Genomic DNA, 6468 nt, shown 5'->3' with positions numbered 1-6468 from the left:
GTGAAGAGCACACATCGCCAGTGGCCATCGAAGGTGAGCATTTGCCCACTGAAGACGACACCGAACTGCAGTCAGGTCAAGTCCCTGGTGAGGACGACGAGCATGCAGATGCGCTTCCCTGAGACAGTTTGACAGGTTGTGCAGAATTTATTTGGTTGTTCAAACCCAGTTTCATCAGCTGTCTGGGTGGCTGGTCTCAGACAATCGTGCAGGTGAAGAAGCTGGATGTGAAGGTCCTGGGCTGGCTTGGTTACACGTGGTCTACGGTTGTGAGGCCGGTTGGACATATTGCCAAATTCTCTAAAACTACATTGGAGCTGGCTTGTGGTAAAGAAATTAACATTCAATTCACTGGCAACAGCTCTGGTGGACATTCCTGCAGTCAGTATGCCAATTGCACGCTCCCTCAACTTGAGACATCTGTGGCATTGTCTTGTGACAACTGTGAACTTTTATTGTCCCAAACAAGGTGTCCCTGTGTAATGATCATGCTGTTTAATGAGTTTCTTGATATGCCACACCTGTCTGGTGGATGGATTATTTTGGCAAAGAGATGCTCACTAACAGGGATGTAATAACATTTATAAGCTTTTTGTGCATATGGAAAATGTCTGGAATCTTATGTCAGCTCATGAAACATGGGATCAACACTACATGTTGCGTTTATATTTGTGTTCAGTGTAATTCCAAGTCCTAATCTTTTCTTTAACCACTGATGAGTGAAGATGGGAGATTTATTTCCCCAATGCTCTATTTTCCACCATTTTGTTTTCTTGTATCAAATCCTCACACCGGTTATCAAAACAGTTCCATATTCTTTTTACCCCACAGTCGTGCATCTTCAGTTAAAAAAGGCGCACCACAATATGTCCATTGTTTTCGAGAGCAAATCAACTGGAATTAATATATAATTGTTTGTATTTCTCGTTTGTCTGTCTAACACTACAGCAGGAAACACGCATTTATTCTGCCAAGCCACAAGGCGGCGCAATGGGCGCATGTAACTATTAACCTTCAGATATCTGATTGAGATTTATTTTACTAGCAAGTTAGTTTAGGCAAAGGCTATCTAATTGTTTTGAAAACACACTGTATTGTTTTCTAAAGTATTAGCTAGGCCTGGTTTATTATAACTCGCCGTGTGCTTCACATTATAAACCCTACTCACTCTCTCGTCATCATGGACTAGGAATATTACGATAGGAATATTGGAGACTGGGATGGTCCGGATGGCAATGTAAGCACAATCTTTAGCTACTGTATGTAGCCAGCTAGTGAATGTACAATGTCGCTAGTAATGGCAATGTAGCTAAAAATATATATTGTATCTACATTGTTGCAGGCTGTTGATTCATTGTTTGACAGAGCCAAAGCGCGAATTTATATGTCGATAGATTCAATGTTAAGATGTTCTTTCCTTGGCTAAAGTGATGTGACTTTCATATAGAAGGACGACTATGTTGAAGGGGAGAATGATGGGGAAATTCAGGAGGACTGCCTACAGAAGTTCTCCAGCAGAGATTACATCATGGAGCCTGCTGTATTCAACACCCTTAAAACGTAAACACACTATTGCGTGTGTCTGCCTAGTAACGTTAGTGTGTGAAGAGTCAAACCATTTCCTGCAGAGGCTTCTGTTTCCACAGTTATTTCAGGCTGGTGGCTCCCCTGAACACGTCATCCAGCTCCTGTCGGAGAACTACTCCGCTGTGGCCCAGACTGTCAACCTGCTGGCAGAGTGGCTCATCCAGATGGGTAAACAACAATGGACTGGGCTGCAAATGGCACCCTTTTCCCTATGCAGTGTACTACTTTTGACCAGTAATGCACTGCATGGGGAATAGTGTGCCATTTGGGACAAAGCCCTGGACTCCACATACACTGAAAATGTATTTTTTTGTTCCTCTCACACTGTTTGAGACACATATTGGAATGTATGTTTTTTCGGACTGTGTATTGCAGCGGTAGATCCAGCTCAGGTGCAGGAACGGGTAGAGAATCACTTGAAGAGTCTGCTGATCAAGCACTTTGACCCCCAGAAGGCTGACTCCATCTTTACCGTGGAGGGAGAGGTGAGATATCAGTCGCCAGTGAAAGACAAACCACCAATGCTTTACTGTGATCTGAATGTGACAGATAGCTCAAAACTGGTGCACTCCTGCTTGCTTGCTGTTTTTTTTTCACTCTTATTTCGTCTCCTAGAAAAATAACTTGATTAATCATATACATTTTTTAAATTCTCTGTTCTTGCATGTAATGTGTTTCCCTCAGAGTATAGTAGAAACCCTATAGTATGCAGTGTATATAAACGTCCATTTTTCAGGACCCTGTCTTTCAAAGATAATTAGTAAATAACTTCACGGATCTTCATTGTAAAGGGTTTAAACACTGTTTCCGATACTTGTCCAATGAACCATAAAAAAAGAATGAACATGCACCTGTGGAACGGTCGTTAAGACACGAACAGCTTACAGACGGTAGGCAATTAAGGTCACAGTTATGAAAACTTAGGACACTAAAGAGGCCATTCTACTGACTCTGAAAAACACCAAAAGATGCCCAGGGTCCCTGCTCATCTGCGTGAACGTGCCTGAAGCATGCTGCAAGGAGGCATGAGGACTGCAGAGGGAAATAAAGGGAAATAAATTGCAATGTCCATACTGTGAGACGCCTGAGACAGGACGGACAGTGGCAGACCACCTGCACAGGATCGGTACATCTGAACATCACACCTGTGGGACAGGTACAGGATGGCAACAACAACTGCCCGAGTTACACCAGGTCATCCTGACATGACCCTCCAGCATGACAATGTCACCAGCAATACTGCTCGTTCTGTGTGTGATTTCCTGCAAGACAGGAATGTCAGTGTTCTGCCATGGCCAACGAAGAGCCCGGATCTGAATCCCATTGAGCAAGTCTGGGATCGGAGGGTGAGGGCTAGGGCCAATCCCCCCCCCAGAAATGTCTGGGAATTTGCAGGTGCCTTGGTGGAAGAGTGGGGTAACATCTCAAAGCAAAAACTGGCAAATCTGGTGCAGTCCATGAGGAGGAGATGCACTGCAGTACTTAATGCAGCTGGTTGCCACACCAGATACTGACTGTTAATTTTGATTTTGACCCCTCCTTTGTTCAGGGACACATTATTCCATTTATGTTAGTCACATGTCTGTGGAACTTGTTCAGTTTATGTCTTATGTTCATGCAAATATTTACACGTTAAGTTTGCTGAAATAAACGCAGTTGACATTGAGAGGACGTTTTATTTTTTTTACTGAGTTTAGTAACCCTGTCCTCTTGTTGGTTCAGACTCCTGCCTGGCTGGAACAGATGATCGCCCACACCACCTGGAGAGACCTTTTCTACAAGCTGGCCGAGGCCAACCCTGACTGTCTGATGCTCAACTTCACTGTCAAGGTACTGATGATCACCCAGCAGTTTAATTAAAACCTCTTAGAGCTACCCCCCTACTTTTTTCAGTTTCCGCCTGAAGACATACCCAAATCTAACTGCCTGTAGCTCAGCCACAGAACCAATGATATGCATATTATTGGTACCATTTGAAAGAAAACACTCTGAAGTTTGTGTAAATGTGAATTGAATGTAGGAGAATATAACACAATAGATCTGGTTTAGATAATACAATATTATATTACAACAGACCAGCTGTATCTACTGTCTCCATTTCACTTTAGCCATTGTTGTGGGCCTGCCCTCCCCTCAACAGCCTCAAATAGGCTATTTCATTTCACAAATAATATTTTATATTATTAATTTCAAACAACAGCATTAGCATGAGAAGAACTTACCAGTCCAAAACGATGTCCTCTCCGTTCAAAAAATATTCCTCCATTTGGGAATCGCTAAACTAATCATCCTCGATCAATTTCTTCTAAAATTGTGTGTACATCTGTACATCTAGACTTAGATTTAGCTTTCCCTGACTTAGTCGCCATACTGATTGATATATAAACAGCTGAATATGCGCTTTACCAAAACAATGCTGTGCGCAACATGCGTGGCTCCTTCCGGTATGAATCGTCAATGGCGAATGAACCTCTTTACGCCGGAGTTTACTACATGGGTTGGTCTTCCAACACATAAACATTACATTTTGCCGTTTACCTCAGCTCATTGGCTATCTACCCAGCTAGATTTCAAGACGATCAGTGGTCATTGGGTTAAAATATAGTCAATCAACGAAACAGAGGTCATATCATTGGTGCAAAATGATGTCATTACTTGTTGTCTTCAAATCGGTTTCTTTCAGTCAATACGTCCAGCGAAATGACCCATCAGGTTTGGTTGTGTTACAAACAAACCAGTTGATTGTAATGAAACCAAACATGACTGGAAAAGTCACGTTTTGTGTGTATTTACCTCGAATGTGTCGTCGAAAATGGAATGAGACGGAATTCACGACACAAGCTGTTCACAAAATGTTTCGTGTTAGGCTATACAAATGGATTTATCACACAAAAGACCATTCATTGTGTAACAATGAGCATTGGGATTGCAAACAGAGGAAGCTCGTCAAAGGTAAGCGATTTATTTTATTGCAGTTTGTGATTTTGTTACGCCTGTGCTGGTTGAAATAGTTGTTTTTTATGGGGCTCTATCCTCAGATAATCACATCGTATTCTTTCGCAGCAAATCCTTTTTTAAATCTGACAACGCAGTTGGATTAGCAAGATTCTAGGCTTTCGAAACATGTGAGACACTTATATTTTCATTCATGTTTAATATGACTATTTATGTAGTGATCACCGTATGTTGTCGAATTTCATCCCACTACCCGGTTCTGTGCGCAGAGAGGTTAATAACTAACGTCGTTATGGGTCAAACGGTGTCATGTTCCTCCTCTCCTTGCTGATTTGTGTGTGTGTGTGTCTTCAGCTCATCTCAGACGCGGGCTACCAGGGGAGATCACCAGTGTGTCCATGGCGTGCCAGCAGCTGGAGGTGTTCGCCAGGGTCCTGAGAACCTCTCTGGCCACACTGCTGGATGGAGGAGAGGACAACCTGGAGAAGAACCTGCCAGAGTTCGCTGTGAGCCTCTAATCAGGTCCCCCCCTGTCCATATAATTATATTCATTAGGATCTAAAAGGCAATACTGATTCTAGAGATCAGCACTCCTACTCTGAGACGCTTTATGATTACCGGCCCTGGTGTTCCCAAGAATAAGATCTAGGCATATTTGTCATTCTCACTCAATACAAATCCTTGGTTTGATGATTTTGTAAATGTGATGTATTCAAGATTTTGAATCATTTGAAAGTGGTACTTCAATCAGTATTTCACATACCAATATGTAATTGCAGGACATTGGGACCACAACACAACATGTTGCAGGCTACCTGTCTTTTGGCATGAGTGTCTCTGTTTGTGTGGTTGGTTTGGAGCTGAACTGTTTTCTTCTCCTTTGTGTTCCACAGAAGATGGTGTGTCACGGTGAGCACACTTACCTGTTTGCCCAGGCCATGATGTCCATCATGTCTCAGGAGGAGCTGGGAGGGTCGGCCATGGGCAGGATCGGCCAGGAAGTACAGAAGTCTACACCATTTTGCCAGTATTGACTTACTTGACAAGCTTTTGGCTCCTATAAGGAGCATAGGCTGTTGATGCATGTCCTCCATCTTGGCAGCATTACATATGATTGAAGGAAATGCATTTAATTTATTTAAATTGATTCCTGCGTTTTGTGAAAGGATGGTTGTATTATCTGTAAAATCCAGGGTTACAATAAGTTTGAACATTGAGTGAGCAGCTTTGTGGAAAAGGCAGTCTAATGAAGTTATCCTCTCAACTGAATTGGTTGGATAGTAGTAAAATATTGATAGTGTTTGCCTTATCAGGTGTAGGATTTGATTGCCCCACCGTACACTTCGGACTTTGTCCAGCTGTTCCTGCCCATCCTGGAGAACGACAGCATCGCTGGAACCATTCGGACAGAAGGAGAACATGACCCTGTTGCGGAGTTCATAGGTCAATCTCTTATACCATCTTTTTCATGGCCCAAAAGTGTCTACATGGTTTAATATTTTCCTTTTGCTCAGTTATAGAATCTTAAAATATAATTATAATTTTGCTCTGTTTCAGCCCACTGCAAATCCAACTTCATCATAATGAACTGAGAATGACACTGGTTCGGTTTAACTTGACTGAGGATGTAGCGGGAAGACCAGGATCTTTTGGTTATGAGCCAATCCCTGGATGTGTTCTGCTGAACGAGGACTGGAACATTGCCGATTGAGGCTGACCACTTGGGTGTAGACTTTCACCTGCAACTTGTTATTTTCAAATGTGGTGTAAACACATGACTCAGAATTAGGATGTTGTGTATTATTGCTTGTCTGGAGGTATGTGGAGAACTTGTGCAGCTCCATTCATGTCACTGTAGTTTCCATTAGTGTGAGCTAAAGTTTAGGTCTGTTAATATGTATGTATGACTTGACTGCTCAAAAGGTT

At 42.5% G+C, this 6468-nt stretch overlaps 1 pseudogene; it reads left to right on the top strand.

The window, feature by feature from the left end:
* Positions 1–994: 994 nt before the first annotated feature.
* Positions 995–6327, top strand: LOC112254735 (annotated as a pseudogene).
* Positions 6328–6468: the final 141 nt, after the last annotated feature.

This window comes from Oncorhynchus tshawytscha, linkage group LG07, assembly GCF_018296145.1.
Source record: "Oncorhynchus tshawytscha isolate Ot180627B linkage group LG07, Otsh_v2.0, whole genome shotgun sequence".
Taxonomy (NCBI): domain Eukaryota; kingdom Metazoa; phylum Chordata; class Actinopteri; order Salmoniformes; family Salmonidae; genus Oncorhynchus; species Oncorhynchus tshawytscha.
Note: the sequence above shows the minus strand (reverse complement) of the source record. Positions and strands in the feature narration are given on the sequence as shown.